Source organism: Dipodomys spectabilis, unplaced genomic scaffold (assembly GCF_019054845.1).
Source record: "Dipodomys spectabilis isolate Male_0828 unplaced genomic scaffold, ASM1905484v1 ptg000140l, whole genome shotgun sequence".
Taxonomy (NCBI): domain Eukaryota; kingdom Metazoa; phylum Chordata; class Mammalia; order Rodentia; family Heteromyidae; genus Dipodomys; species Dipodomys spectabilis.
Genome location: NW_024870817.1, coordinates 28,947,206 through 28,963,436, shown reverse-complemented (window position 1 = coordinate 28,963,436; position 16,231 = coordinate 28,947,206). Strand labels below are relative to the sequence as shown.

Here is a 16,231-nt window from a genome sequence, read left to right as displayed (position 1 = left end):
CTTTAGTTATTTTCTTTAATGTCCTCTGCATGTCCCCCTCAGGCCAACCAAAGTCATACAACTTTGGGGTCATACCTGCTTGTTCCCTTGATCCCTCCAGAAAGCCCACCAATCATTTGATTCCAATGTAAAAATGATTTGGGGTAACCGAGCAGTCTCACTGAATGGCAAGCACCCTGGAAGGAGCGTGAAGACCCAGTTCCAACCCCATGGGGCATTTCTTTTTGGTGCAGGTACTAGGACTTGAACTCAGTGTCAGGAAACTCTTAGCTATTTTATTCAAGGCTGACTCTCCACCACTGGAGCCATACCTTCCCTTCCGGCCTTTTATTAGCGATCAAAGTCTCACAGACTTTTTGGTCCAGGCTGGCTTTGAACCATGATCCTTAGATCTCAGTGTCCTGAGTAGCCAGGATTACATATGTGCTCACCAGCACCAGGGTTCCCATAGAGACTTTTTTTTTTTTTAATGATACAGAGCAAAACTTAGGGACCAGCTGAGGACTATAGAATAACCTAATGCACAAATCTTAAAACACATACACAAAATAATGATCATACCTTATGAAACTATATACCTAGTTGGGGAGGGAGGGAAGAGAGCTGGAGAGAGGTAGGGAAGGAAAGGGAAGAATTTAATCATGTTGAGAGCCAACTGTGTTTGGACTTTGCTCTCTAGACCTGAAATTCTAGAACAAAAATAAAACAGGGAAGCAAGCCCTAAAGTCCTATATTTTGATTTTTGCCAAGAGCGACACAGAGGCTTGGAAGATGGGTGGTTTGGCTGTGGGGTTTTAAGCTGCTCAGTGACAGACGCTTCTAGTTCGCTGCCATTCCTGCCACAGCAAACTGCAACATGTGTACTTAGAATACCTCAATCTCTTCCCATCTAATAAGTAATTCACCCAGGTACAGTTTTAACTAGAGAGGTAGATCATTGCTGGCCCAACTCATACCTCACTTCAGGGAATCTCGCCACCCCCTCTTAAAGACGATGGCCCCGCTGGATACCAGGTGATCCTCTCACCTCCTCTGGAGGGTCTGGCCCAGGATGGGCACCGGATGAGAGGGTGGTCTTCCCAGAGACATGAGTGAGGGGATTCTCATGACTTGAGACTTTCAGTGCTAAAACTAGAGGATTCCTGGGCTAACTGCGACAAGTGGTCAGCGTTGACAGGACTTAGGGCCTGTGTGGCTGGGCTCAGACCTATAACATAGACAATCAAGAGCTCAGTTAGAAACAGGAAGATGCACAGATGGAAGCCGTTGCTGAAATAAAGTGGCCTGGGTGAAAGAAGGTTTGAATTGTTAGAGAGCAAAAAGCTTAGGCAGAGGATTCTGGTACCCAAGAGAGGAAAAAGGTATCCATCTTGGTCCAGAGATGAACCCAGACCTCGTTCCAAAAGAATGAGCATGTGCTGGGAGATACAATCTCCCTTCAGTCTCCTAGAATCACGGCACCACAGTGTGCATGCACCCCTTACATCAGCGCTCTGCTGTGGAACCCCACTGGCTTTCTGTTCCTTGTGCTCCCGCGAGGCTGACCAGCACAATTATGTGTTAGGAAAACTGGTTTTGCAGTAGCTTTAAAAAAAACCCATCATGGCCAATTTCAAATCCCTGAAGACATTCTTTCCAGATGCTTCTGTTTGCCGGTGCTTTCATTGCCAAAGGTCATAGTACAAGATTCTTCTTTTCTGGAATCTGTCTAGCTCTCTCCCAATCAGCTTCTTATTTAAGATCCAAATTAAAAAGAAATGAGCAAAATCCAAGGCACTAAGGAATTTTAAGTTGGGAAACCAAAAAATGATCCTTGTTGATTTTTTTTCCCCCCTGGAGCTCCTGAGGCACTCCCTCAGCCAAAGCTGGTGTAGAAGACTGGATTCTCCCAAGGGGGCTGTGACATTGCTCCTTTCCTCTCTCCTGAACATTGTTCGATTGACACTGCCCTCCTTAAGAAGTGTTACTGCTCTTGAAAGCAGTGGTTTTTGTGACTGCCACAGAGAGTACGGTGAACTCCAAAGCCAAATCATAGAGCACAGTTCCACACTGTTCACAGGAATGCTCACACCAGGCACCTTTGGTCATTGTGTGGGCTGTCACTGTGACCAAAGGTACCCAGTGTGAGCGTGTGTCCAGTGTGGCTGGGGGGCCATGTTATGAGGAAACCCAAGCTGTCCCACCAAAGAGGCCATTCTGAGAGGTGTGCACATTCCCTGGAAGACCTAGGAACCCTCCCTCCTCCCATCCACCAGAGAAAACTTGTTTATCTCCATTCCGTCCATTATGGATTTATCTTGTGTATGCGTGAGCATGCGCATGCGTACATGTGTGTATGCCAGTACTGGGGCCTGAACTCGGGGTCTCCTGAGAGCAAGGTCTCCTGTTCTCACATGGCTTTTGCTTAAGACTGATGCTCTACTATGTGAGCCATGGCACAAGTTCCAGCTTTTTGCTAGTTAATTACAGAGAAGAATCTTACAGATTTGTGTGCCTAGTTTGACTTCAAACTAGGACCCTCAGACCTCAGTCTCCTGTGTAGGTAGGATTATAGGTATGAGCCATAGGTGCCTGGCTATCTTCTTTATGTTTAACTCTCAGATGGCAATGTAATTTCCTTTGTTTCTCATGTGTTTCTCAAAACGTACTGGTAACAAAACTTTTAAGTGTCACCTATGACTACCACCTGAAGAACTGGGTAATGACAAACAGCTTTGGGAACCGCTGGGCGCTTCAGCCTTCTGTGAACAACATCTCCAGACAGGAAAAGCCGTAATAAAATCTAAAGGCACTCCTCCAGGTGATTACTACTGATATGTATGTGCCCTGTTAATCAGCCTTTCATTACAATAATTTTTTTAAAAATACCCTACAGAATCAACTTAAAAGGATGATCTCTGACTTTGCCCTAGAGATTCAAAATAATAACAGCAACAAGTGAAAAACGACACTAAATATCCTATTATCTATGAGAGTCATTAATATTAATCTATTAACCTATTTACTCAGACTCAGGGGGAAGGGGACAGCCATGGTCTTTGTTTCCTTCTAGGTGTCTTTCTTTGCACTACCACTTGTTCCAGATTTTACAATAGCTTCGATTTCCTTATCATCTCACACTACACAATGTCTCCTTCATTTCCCTCCCTTCTGACTGTCTCCAGTCATAATGCTAATGAGAAGTCTGTCCACACTACATGCACACTTCAAGAGGGATTTATGTTTTCTGTTCTTTCTAAAGATCTGTAAGGAGACAGGTGCCAATGGCTCATACCCATAATCCTAGCTACTCAAGAGCCTGAGATCTGAAGATTACCATTTGAAGCCAACCCAAGCAGGAAAAGTGCATGGAACACTTATTTCCAATTAACCACCAAAGACCCAGAAGTAGAGGTATGGTTCACGTGGTAGAGTATCAGTCTGGAGCATAAAAGGTAAGGGAAAGCTGAATGCTAGTGGCTCACACCTATAATCACCTATAATCACACCTATAATCTCAAGAGGCTGAGATCTAAGGCTCGTGGTTCAGAACCAGACAGGGCAAAAAAGACTTTTATCTCCAAATAATTCCCCCAAAAAGCCAGAGTAGAGTTATGGCTCAAGTGGTAAAGCACTAGTCTTGAGCAAAAAAACCTCAGGGACATCACCCAGATCCTGAATTCAAGCCCCAGGACGCTTAAACCTTTTAAGTTCAAGCCTCTTGGGCGCACATGCGCACACGCACACACACACCCACACACACACAGAGAGCGTATGACCTTAGCCCCTCCCTCCTTCCTGACTCTTGAGGATCCTGTCATCTCTGTTCTACTTGTCCACTCAGCCTCAAAGCACACGCAGTTCTCCAGACAAGCAGGCCTTCTCCTCAGCTCCCTCCTTGTAGCCCAGTGATCTCAATGTTACATTAAATGCTTGGCAAATCGTTTGCAGTCTGCCTTTCCAGGCGTCTCTATGACCCTCCCTCTTCTCTTCCCAGGCCTTGAAATTTAGTTTGCTCCTGATCTCCAAGACTCATGAAGCAGGCAGGTCCAGTGCCCTTTCTCTGCATTCCTGAAACTCCTCACACCTGCTGCCACATGCTCTTCTTGAGCTCAGCTCCTTGTAGTTAAGGTGAGAACTTGACTTGGCTGAGTCCTTCCCTTCCTGCATCAGTATGATGGGACTGACAGGAGGACTCACTGAATTCCCTACCCTGCCTTCTCCTTCCCTACCTGTTCAAGGCACACTTCCAAATGGCTTCCTTTTCATGCCTTAGCTCCAAGACCTTAGCTGGCAAGGATGCTGGACAATCTGAGCAGCTGTGCCTGAGGTTGCAAGAAGACATTGCATTTGTGCAAAAAGCCTCTTGCAAAGGGCTTTGCTTTTCACTATTTAGCAGTCACTTGGATTTGCCTTGCCCTGTGCCTTTGCTGAGACTTTTAGTTTGGCTGGCAGAATTCAGCCTGGGAAAACCTGTAGAGAAGGTTGAAGGATGCCAGCAGTGTGTGACCAGTTAACCATTCACCTCCCTCCTGCAGAAGATGTAACAGGTAGGTGCAGTTGCTGCCCAGCTCTGCCCATGACCCTAGTATTCCTGACTCCACACACAGATACTCCCTGCCTCAGCTACCAGCCAAGAAAACAGGAAGCCAGCCAAGCTCCAACCAGGTTGCTGCATCAAAGCAGCCACATTATGGTGCACATTCCTAATGCTCTTGTTCTCTGGGATAGAACAGATGCACCTGGAAGACTATGGAAGAAATCATTTTCTAGGAAAGAATTTGTACACTGTGGTAAGGACCTCAACTTTCTCTTCTCCCAATTATTATCATAATAGAATGTTATGGTTTTTATTTGCATGTCTGAAAACTAGAGACATTATGCATCTTTTGTGGGCTTCCTGGCCAGTCTTATATTTATTCTTTTTGCAGTATGTCTGTTAAAATGTTTTTCTATGGGTCTGGGAATGTGGCTTAGTGGTAGAGTGTGCTTAGCATGCATGAAGTCCTGGATTCGATTCCTCAGTACCATCTAAGCAGAAAAGGCCAGAAGTGATGCTATGGCTCAAATGGTAGAGTGCTAGCCTTAAGCAAAAAAGAAGCCCAGAGACAGTGCCCAGACCCTGCATTCAAACCCCAGGACTGGGGGAAAAAAAAGTTTTTCTATTTTTAAAAGTAGGTGGCTTGTGCCAGTATTCTTGGTGTCTTGGGAGGCTGAGTTTGGAAGGATCACAGTTCTGGGCCAGCCTGGACTTAAAAGGTGAAAATATTCCATCCCAACTGAAGAAGTGGATGGAGTAATACACACCTGCCATCCTGGCTACCACTGGAAATGCAAAATAGATTAACTGTATTCTAGGCAAAGGTCAAAACAAAAATGGACTCATGCCAGGCACCAGTGACTCACACCGGTCATCCTAGCTACTCAGAAGGCTGAGATCTGAGGATTGTGGTGCAAAGCCAGCCTGAGTAAGAGCATCTGTAAGACTTTTATCTCCAATTAACCACCAGAAAACAAGAAGTGGTACCGTGACACAAGTGGTAGAGAGATAGCCTTGAGCTGAAGAGTTCAGGGACAGCGTCTAGGCTCAGAGTTCAAGCCCCAGCCTGGCCAAAAAAAAATGGATTCATCTAAAAAATAACCAGTGTAAAAGAGAGATATGTGTGGTTCAAGTGGTAGAGCACCTGCCTATCAAGTGCTCTATTTGTATGTCTATCCTAGGCCAATATCACAGTGTCTTTTTTTGTTGTTGTTATTGGTTGTGGGGCCTAAACTCTAGGCATGGGCACTATCCCTGAGCTCTTCAGCTCAAGACTAGCAGTGTACCAGTTGAGCCACAGTGCCACTTCTGGCTTTTTCTGCTTATGTAGTGCTGAGGAATCGAACCTAGGGCCTCATGCATGCAAGGCAAGCGCTCTACCGCTGAGCCACCTTCCCAGCCCCCATCACAGTGTCTTTTTTTTTTTTTTTTTGTCGGTCATGGGGCTTGAACTCTGGGCCTGAACCACGATCCTCAGATCTCAACCTCCTGAGTAGCTAAGATTACAGGCGTGAGCCACCAGCGCCCGGCTCCATCACAGTATCTTGATGACTACAGTTGTAGTAAGTCTTGAAGTCAGTTGTTTAAGTCCTCCAAATTGTTTTCCAAAATTACTTTGGCCTTCCTGCATACATTTGGAGTTTATGTAACTTATTTTGAGAAATGCACTATAGTTAATAATGTATGTGTTAGGTTTGTTATATGTATATATGTAGTTTATATGGATATGTTTGTAATATATATGTGTACATGTATAGTCCTAAGACATTGATCTTTTTATATTATAATATCAAAGAAAATAGTCTTTATTTCTTTTTCCAATTATTTGTATCCATAAATAGACATAGTTGTCTTTGTGTCTTCTAGATTCATGCTTATAGGGTATTTTATATTACTTTAATAAAGCACCTGGTGCTGGATACGTTATAAAGAAGAGGTTTACTTAGCTCTTGTTCCTGGGTGTCTAAGAGAATGGTACTGGAATGGCTTCTGGTGAGGGTCTTATGGTAGATGGCATCGTATGGGGGAAATGCATGTAGGAGAGAATTCACATGGCGAGAGAGCAAGCAACCAATGACCTAATAACCTCCCATTAGGCCCCACCTCTTTTGCGTGAGGCGTTTTGTTTTATGTTGAGGTTTGTTTGTTGCTTTGTTTGTTTGGCTGGTTGGTTCTTTGAGACAAAGTCTTTCTATAAAGCACAGTCTGCCCTTGAACTCTGGATTTTTCTGCCGTAACCTCCTGAGTGCTAGTATTACAGGGCTATACCACCATAACTTAAAAGTTCCACCACCACTCAATACTTTTATATTGGAGACCAAGCCTCTAGCATGTAAACTTTTAGGGCACAAATTATATCAAATCATATCAAACCATATCATTTCCTTTGGGGCTTGGGTAGCTTTTAATAAAATCTCAAGATATAGTCTATGTTCACAATCACATTTTATGTCTTTCTTCCCAATAGTTATGCTTTTTTACTTTCTTTTTTTTACTTCCTTTTTTCTTGCATTTTTTTGCACTTAGGACCCCAATATAACATTGAATTAGAATTGTGAAAGAAAGTCCTTTATTACCCTGACTCTCATATTAGAAGAAACATTGTCACCAAAAACTATGAGGCCAGCTAAAGGCTTGTGGAAAAAGCATTTAACAAAACTCAAAGTGCACTGGAATCAAATATTGAAAGGATCTCTGTTGTCTTCCTTTAAAGAATGTTGAATTTTACTTTGGCTGGCAGTTGATTTATGTGTGGATGAATGTGTAGATCTTTGTTGACATGGTTGGTGAGTGGCCTTTATTCTCAGCTAGTTGAGTCCTAATCCTGGGATGTGGTCTTAGGGGCACACTATTAAATACCCTGGTGTTTATGATCTTTTCACTATAGTGTTAGCATCTAGGCTGTGTGGTTTCCAGCTTATTATAGTCTTTTTCTCCCTGGAAGTTGTATTTGATTAACCCCCCCCCCACCGCCACACACACACACACACACACACACACACACACACACACAGACAGCTTGTATTTAGCCAGTCTCAAGTGAAACCCATGGACAATATGGCTTACAAGTATCAGAAATGTGTCTCTCTGTTCCAGAGTCTGAGAAGACCAAGAGCAAGGGGCTAGTCAGGGCTTACTTCCTGGATCACAGATGGCTGACATTTTTCTGTGTCCCATAGAGTATCCTGAGATCTCTTATTAAAAAAGACACTAATCTCATTCCTAAAGGCCCCATACTCATGAACTAATAATTTCCCAAGAGTCCCACCTCTAAATGTCATCCTATTGTCAATTCAAATTCAACATATGGCCTGGGTTCAATCCCCAGTACTCCAAAAATAGAAAAATTATATGGACCTGTGAATTTAGGGGAGGCACAAATACTTGGTCCGTAGTAGTAACCATCCTGGAACTGGGATCCCCTGGCCTCATCACAACTTAGGGGTCTGCAGCCTTGTCTGACATCTGGGCCATAACACCATGAAAGAAACACACCCTAACCCCCCCCTCCCCAACTCCCACCCAGCCAAGTGGCTCCTGAAACATGTGGATAATAACATAGAGTAGTCTATGTTCATTTAAGCCTTTCATGTGGCATCTCTTGTGGAATAATAGGTAGATCACTAGCGCAGTGACTCACATCAGTACGACCCCCACTTCCCTCCATCCAGGGCAGCCATCTTTAGAGCTACTGGAGTCAGGGCTCTGGTGGCTTTCCTGTATGACACATGTGCCTTCTGCACTGGCTGCTGACCTCACAGCATTTTCCCAGGCAGACCCAACATCAGGCCTCCAAAGAGCCAGGACTTGAGGTATCCACCCCCTGGGCAAACTGTGCGTGGAGATGACGTCATTGCCCCTCCTTGCCCACAGGGTGTTCTTTTGAGGCTTCTGTCTGAATGTGCAGCAGCTGGGCAGTCCCTCTGCTGGCTGGAGAACAGCTTTTCCCAGTGCGCAGCCAAACAGCACAGATGGCCAGGGAAACGGCAAGCTTTGTTGCATTAACACCATGTTCTAACAAAACCAGCAGACTGACCAAGGTTTTTGAAAATACCAAAGTGATGATTTGGTGCCAAAATACTCTAGCTGACTAGATGGTACTTCTAGAGAAAGGTTAAGATGTAAGGAATCACCAGTGCTTCTGATTAGGGTGAGTTTCTCGGGGAAGGGAGGAAAAAAGCATGTTATCATAGTTCCTTGTTGGTTTCATGTTGTATTTTATATATATCTATCTAAGAGATGTAAGTTAATTTTGTTCACACCAGGAAAGACTCGAATTCAATTTTAAAAATTAGACTACAAGCTTGTAAATAATGATGGTGTATACAGGTCATAGAAGAATCAAATTGTAAGTTGGGAGAGGGTGAGGAGTAGTAGGAGCAGTCCTAGCATTTAAACTCGGGCTTCATGCTTGCTAGGCTGGCACAGTACCATTGAGCTATACCTCCAGCCCCATTTTCCACCGGTTATTTTTCACCCCTATTGTTAGGATAGGATCTTGCTTCCCACTTGGGTATGCACTTGAGTCTCCATCCACTGACAGGACCTTCATTGTCATAGAGATCACAAGCACACACCATTGAGTCCTGCTTCCTTCCATGGAGACAGTCCTCAGGACTTTTCTGCCCAGGCTGCCCTAGTAGCACAGTCTCTCTAATCTCAGACTCCCAAGAACATTGAGATGACACTATGTGTTGGCGGCAGGGGGGGGGGGGGGGGGGAGGAATAGGGGTCTTTTATGTTGTCCAGGTCAGCTCAATCCTCCTATTCTTAACCTCTGAAGTAGCTAGGATTATAGATGTTAGCCAACAGCCACCAGCTTAAATGGCTTTGAGTATTTAAAACAATATTCACTTTTACTCATAGTCAGAGAATGCAACTTAAAACTATCCTGAAATATGATCTCTTGCTTATAAGACTGACAGAAAATTTTAATGGACTTGTATAATAGTCTTGATGAAAGAAAACAGCCCCTTGCTAGAGCCATGGGGAGAATTTGCCTAAAAAATGTGCTCTCACCTTCTAAGGTAGCAATGACACTTCTAAGAAGTTGTCTGAAGACGCAACTTCACAAAAGCAAACAATGTAAGCATGTGCTGCTCATTCTGATACGATTGGCAATGCTAAAGGATTAGAACCAATCTTCATGCCCATCCTAAAATGGCTGGCTGCATAAACCACGTGAGATTCATAGTGGGACACCACAGAGCTATGCAGAAGAAATGGGAACGCTCTCTGTAGATGAAGTAATTGCCAGAAAATATTGTTAGATTTATAAAAAGCACGGTTCTGAGCAATGTGTGAGAGAGAGAGAGAGAGAGAAAGGCTTGGCTGTGGTCAGTGGCCTGTTACCTTGGGCCTCTGGTGACCCCAGTAGACGATGGTAAAAGCTAGTGGAAAAGGTCTGTTCTCTTCATGGTGGTTGGGAAGCAAAGAGAGAGGAGAGGATAAAGTCCCAATATCCCCTCCAAGGACACACTCCAGTGACCCTAACTTCCATCGGGCACCTCTTCTTAAAGGCTCCATCACCTCCTGTCGAATTGTCACAGGCTAGGGAGCAAGCTTACGGGGTTCATTTAAGAGCTAAATAATAGCAGAGATTTAGTATAGAACTTGATTCACACAATTTTGTAGGTCAAAAAGTCCCACTATCTGCTGCCTCTGAGTTGGAGAGGCAGAAAGCCTGATAAACAGGAAGGGTATGGAGGGGCGAAGGGGAGCTGTTATGAATCCTGGATCCAGGAGCTGTATGTCACAGGGCAGGAGACATGGATGCCGCAGGCCACAAAAAGAAAGCATGTTTACCCTTTTGCCTTTTAGTTCAATCCAGGTCCTAGACAGAGACCAGATAATGTCTGTATTCATGATGGCTGATCTACTTGACTCAGTCCACTGATCCAAAATGCTAGACTCTTCCAGAAACATCCACACAATTAAGTTTATATAAAAACTAAGCATCTCAAATAGAGATGAGCTGGGCACTGTTGGCTCACACCAGTAATCCTAGCTACTTAGGAAGCTGAGGGCAGATTATAATCCAGAGCCAGCCCGACGGGAAAGTGTGTTAAAACTCTTGTCTCCAATGAACCAGCAAAATCTGGAAGTGGCTCAAGGGGTAGAGTGCTAGCTTTGAACGAGAAAGATAAGCAAGGACATAAGGCTTGAGTTCAAGCCTCGATATCAGCAAAAATTAAAAGCAAAATAAATCAAATAGAAAGAGGCACATTACAAATTAATGTACACATATACATTCAGCATAAATACAACTGGAAAAGAGCAAGCGTTTTCCTTCATTAATTTTAGCATCTTTTTCCTCATTGTAAAAAAAATTAGTAATAACCACAAATACCAAACCTAACAGTAGGGAACTGGTGGAGGAGGGGCGCATCCAGTTTAAGGGAGCAGAAAGAAATGTGGTTGGCTTGTGGGCAGAGTCCCCTGAGGCTCTTTCCCTCTGGCAGTCACTCAGCACAATTGTTCTTCTGTGTGTCCTTGCTCTGGCTTCTTGCCTCCTTGTGTTTACTGGCAGCTGACCTCTTCATCCTGATGCTGTAAGATTTCCCAGTCTGCTATCACGAGGACAGTGATAAAAAGGAAAGGCTGGAAGGACAGGAATTCCCTCCTATGAAGAGCTCTCTAGAGTGGATGTCCCGGCAGCAGAGGGAGCTCTGCTTCTCTCTTTCTTTTCTGCTGTTTATTTGTAGAGAATAATCAGAGTGTCCATAAATAGGTCCATAGTTAAATTTCACAAATATACACATACGTGGTTATTTTTTAATTCAGTATTGAGGGGAAAATAGTTTTGATTGAATGACACGTACATAATAATGTTCTGTCTTTCTGATTCTGCAGAAAGCCAGTCCCTACCAAGGCCAGCATGGAACTCAGCAGGCGGTGGACTCCCAGCTCTGCGTGTGCAGGCCAGGCCTCCTGTCTAACCTGTCCAGGCATCATCTATCATAGTCTCCGCCCCAGGACAGCTGTCACTGTCCCCAGTCAATTCTGGAAACTCTGTGTGTGTGTGTGTGTGTGTGTGTGTGTGTGTGTGTGTGGTGTGTTGGGGGGAGAATCCCATCTGATCAGGGGCCACCTGCAGCCATGGCTCTTTCTTGCTACTCTCACCAGTGGCTGGTGCTAAAGACATTTGAAACTAGAGTAACAAGTATCGAGGTGAGTCCTCTTTCTAAGTTGGGAATCCAAAATTGCCTGCCCAATTGCATTGCTTCTGGTTCATCTCACAGCCTCACCTTGAACTTGAAGTCTCCCTTGAAGCCGGTGTGTACTGCCCCTCACTTTTCCAGTGCCCTTCATCCCATCCAAGGCTAGCAGTCCACTGTGAAGAGAGGAGAAGGCCCTGACAGGTGTTGGATTCTTAACCTTGAGCCAAATGGCAAGATGGAACAGGGCAGTTACCTGCCACTGCGGCATACCCGGTGCTGAGGTCCCTGTCCTGTGCACACTAGTGGGGACAGGCTGGCTCTGGGCAGGTGTGGCAGCCAGGCACTTTCACAGCTAGTATCTTTCCTGATATCTTTTGCAGGGTGGCAGGAGGAAGTGACAGACAGTGAGTCCTATGCTCTGCCCACATAGTGCAGGGGTCATTGACTGCCACACAGGGCAGAGTGTGAGTCACTCCGCCACCCTGAGTGGGAAGAACAGAGTCCCCTAGCCAAAGGAAGGCTTTCTGGGAGGCAACAGCCCTTCCTTGGGCAGGATGTGAGATACCAGCCAGATACTGAGTTTTAGAAAGAGCCAGGCCCTGCAGTGGCCTGGGGTCTCCCCTGTCTTCTCTGGAGTACTGGATCCTCTGTTCAGTTTCCCAGAAAGAATAAAAAAAGCCTCCCCCCTCAAAAAAAAAACAAAAAACACAACAACAACTCCTAAAGAGTAAGCAGGATTCACTGGCTAATAGATGAACCCACCCAGCTAAGGCAAGGCTTTGTGTTTGGTTTTACCTGCTGATCCAGTTGTTTGTGTTGTTTTGTTTTAATCCTCATTCAAATCTCCTTTGTTGTTTGTTGTTTGTTTTTCAGTACTAGAGATGGAACCCTGGATCTCACATTTGCTAGGCAAGCTCTCTACAACTTGAGCCACACTCCCAGCTCTTCTGTTGCTATTTTATTTTTGTGACAGTGTCTTGCTCACTTTGTCTGGTATGGCCTCCAACTCCAATGTGCAATTCTCCAGTAGTTGAGCCACCACTCCTGGCTCTAACAACAGATGCTGGAGAGGATGTGGACAGAAGGGAACCTTACTCCATTGTTGGTGGGAGTGTAAACTTGTTCAACCACTTTGGAAAGCAGTATGGAGGTTCCTCAAAAGACTCCACATAGAGCTCCCCTATGACCCAGCAATCCCACTTTTGGGCATTTACCCAAACAATCACAAACAAGGCCATACTAAAGCTACCAGCACAACTATGTTTATCAAGAAAAATTATATATATATATATATATATATTTATGTATATATGTATACACACACACATACACACACAATAAAGGATTTTTTTTAACTAATAAGGTTTCTTTGGTATTTCTTGATAAAGAAATAGTGTCCTGTGAGGAGCTGGCATAGGACAACCTTAAAGGTTCATCCACCCTGCCCAGCTTCCGGCCCTTCCAGACCCAGGGCAGTCAGGGACAATACAGGCCAGTTAGGTGACTGCCCATCCATGGCTCCCTACTACCACCTCCTTCCCCACCTCACCCCACAGGCCAGCACTCCTGCCTGGCTAAGGTCACTGCACTGGGCCAGACAGATGGCAAGCAGTCATGTGCTGCCCTGCCGGAATTTCCCCTACAGAGCATTCCTTATTAGGAAAAGCTGCATCCGGGTCCTCCACTGTGTTCCTGCTGGGGTACTGGACTGGAGGCAGCATGCATGATACTCCAAGAATCCCAGGTATGCAGGATCCAGGAGGGCCCTGAGGCCAGCCACGCATGGCTCCCCTGGAGGCTGCACTGGGCCCACCACCCCCATGTGAGCTTCCTGCCTCAGCTTCCCTTTGCAGACCAGCCCTATCAGAAGCCCACAGAGCAGGGCTTCCCGCTCCAGCACACAGCCAGTAGAACCCTGCCACCTGATTCACCAGGGACCAGATGGTTTCCATGCTGCTTAGCACTTGCACGTGGACCCAAGGCATATTTGCCTCCATCCATAGGCAGCATCTATATGTGCACAGGGCCCCACTCAACCTCTTCCAGAACAAAGAGCCACACTTTAAGAACCCAGCCCAGTGGCTGGGAATGTGACTTAGTGGTAGAGTGCTTGCCTAACATGCATAAAACCCTGGGTTCGATTCCTCAGTATCACATAAACAGAAAAAGCTGGAAGTGGCACTGTGGCTCACATGGCAGAGTGCTAGCCTTGAGCAAAAGAAGCTCAGGGACAGTGCCTAGACCCCGAATTCAAGCCCTAGGACTGGCAAAAACAGAAAATAAAAAAACATCCAGCTCAAGATACGTGCCCCCCCTCAAAAAAAAAAATCCAGAATTAGAAGTAGAAGCATTGAGAGGAGAAGGCAGGTGACAGGAATCTGGCTGTGTCCCTGCTGTCCTGGAACTCTCTGCATGGTCTTGGTCAGGGCTGCATGGAAAGCCAGGACAGCGGACTGAAGGAAGCTCCCATCAATGCAGCCAGCTGTGAACCCAGTCTTCCCCCGAGAGTCCCTCCACACCATCTGGGACATGGGAACCGGCTAGGGACTGATTGCTTAACGAGCACGGGTTTTTATTTTAAGGAATTAAACACAGGTGATGGTACAATATTGTAAAGGTACTAAGTGCTACTGAGTGGTTTGCTTTAAAATTGTTCATTTGAGGCTGGTGGAATAGCTTAGTAGTAATTTGCCTAGTATGCACAAGACCCTGGGTTCACTGCCAGCACCACGCACACACACACACACACACACACACACTCACACACACACACACACACACACACACACACACACACACCACACGGATGCGCACATGCAGTAAAATTTTTGTGCTCATTTCACCTTGATGAAAAAAGAAAGGTTAATGCATCTAAAATGAGTGTGTATCCTCTCGAAGAACACATCTTCCTGTGACTATGTAACCACTTCAGCTCTGTCACCTGGCATTCGTCCCACACTCAGGGTCCCGTCATTGTTGGAAGATTTTATAGACCCTGGCTTAAGTTCTCCAGTTAGCAGAAGACTTCAAAGGTTGAGGTGGCAAAACAGACCTCTCTAATCAGAAGATCAGGCTCCCTCCTGGGTCATTTGTCAATGCTTGCTTGGGTTTCATCTATAAAAGTAAGACACCAAGGCCTGGGAAGGTGGCTCAGTGGTAGAGTGCTTGCCTCACATGCATGAGGCCCTGGGTTAGATTCCTCAGCACCACATAAGCAGAAAAAGCCAGAAGTGGCGCTGTGGCTCAAGGGGTAGAATGCTAGCCTTGAGCTGAAGAGCTGAGGGACAGCGCCCAGGCCCAGAGTTCAAGCCCCATGACCACCAAAAAATAAAAATAAAAAACAAAATAGGAGAAAAGTAAGATACCCAGTTACAAACCCCAACCTTGAGTCATTAAAAACATTCTCAATTATAGGTGAAAATTCATAGCTATTCAGATGTAATGCTACCTAGAAGTTTCAGCTGGGCCATTTTGAACAAATAGCAATGGTGATAATACACCCTCTGTTCCAATGTGAGAGCGTGAATAATTAACCTTCCAGGAGGGGGCCGGAGAAAGAGCCAAATCTTAGAGCAATTCAATCCAATAAATGTCCAATGTAAAAGTAGATCAGGTCTGCTGATCATTGTGATGGCGATTCAGCCATGGCTTTAGGAAAACCATGGCAGCATTAACACCCTTGAACTGGGCCTGGAAGCATGCGAGGGCTGGAGGAGCTGACATTTGTGGGGATTGTGGTTTACAGAAGCGGCATGAAAAGTTTTTTGGTTTTTGTTTTTTTTGCTACATCTAATTTTGTTACCAAAAAAAAATATCCAAGTGTGTACAGATTTTATGTTCTGAAAGTCAGCTTCGCTGAGATTGAAAAACCCATCATCAGGTCATTATTTCTTAAGGATTCCACCTAGAAGGAAACCACCCAACTGCCTAGAAGCTTTACTATAGCAATATCCTCCTGTGCATGAAGGGGAAGGCTCACACATGTGGTGCTCATGCTTTACTAAGCAGAGTGGCAAACTATGCCGGGTCTTGCCAGGGGACTTCAGCTGATGAAGAAGGCCAACTTTTACAGGGACACTGGAGGTGGGTGAGGTCCATGTCACTGCTCCCAAGTTAGGGCTTAAAGGGACAAATAATAGGAAAATTAGGAGAATAATCTGTGTCCAACACAGGAGACAAAGCAGCAGGCTAATGATTAACATGATTAACAACTGCGTGTGGCTGGCCTTTGACAGTACAGGGTGGTGATAGGACCTGGCTTTCAGAAACCAGCCAGGCGGGTTCAAAACCCAACCTCAGCATTTGCAAGTTGCATGACCTTGAAGAAGTCAGTTCACTCCTCTGAGCCATGTTTGTTTGTTTGTTTGTCTGTAATAAGCCAATTTAATCAAAATTCCACCTACCACCAGCTACTGGTGGCTCACACCTTGAATCCTAATGATTCAGGAAGCTGAGATTTGAGGATCATGGTTCGAAGCCAGCCCAGGCTGTGAGACTGTGAAACTCTTTTTTTGGGGGGGGTGGTCCAGTTGTAGGGCCTGAACTCTGGGCC

General features: G+C 45.3%; 1 long non-coding RNA gene across 1 annotated transcript; it reads left to right on the top strand.

The window, feature by feature from the left end:
- Positions 1-4,536: 4,536 nt before the first annotated feature.
- Positions 4,537-12,798, top strand: LOC122117243. The gene is made up of 3 exons (XR_006149111.1): positions 4,537-4,772; positions 11,372-11,689; positions 12,553-12,798. It is a non-coding gene; the product is annotated as an uncharacterized LOC122117243 (long non-coding RNA).
- The last annotated feature ends 3,433 nt before the right edge of the window (positions 12,799-16,231 follow it).